The sequence below is a fragment of the Otolemur garnettii genome, unplaced genomic scaffold (genome assembly GCF_000181295.1).
Source record: "Otolemur garnettii isolate 467f Iridium unplaced genomic scaffold, OtoGar3 scaffold00065, whole genome shotgun sequence".
Classification (NCBI taxonomy): domain Eukaryota; kingdom Metazoa; phylum Chordata; class Mammalia; order Primates; family Galagidae; genus Otolemur; species Otolemur garnettii.
In genome coordinates this window covers 827,125-827,451 of record NW_003852460.1, presented here as the reverse complement: position 1 = coordinate 827,451, position 327 = coordinate 827,125, and positions in this window count along the sequence as shown.

Here is a 327-nt window from a genome sequence, read left to right as displayed (position 1 = left end):
ATCTATCCATCCATCCATCTATCCATCCATCTACCCATCCACTTTATCTATCTATTCATCAATCCATCCATCCATCCCTCTACCTATCTATCCATCCACTTATCTATCTATCTATCTACCCATCCATCAATCCATCCATCCACCCATCTATCCATCCACTTATGTATCTATCTATCTATCCTATCATATAGTCATGTGTCCATCTCTTAAGCTACATATTTCTCTCTCTCTCTCACCTCTTTATTATTTATCTATCATCTCTTTCCCTGTCTACCATCTCTTTATCTCTGTAATATATCTATCCCTTATTTATCTACCATCTATTTG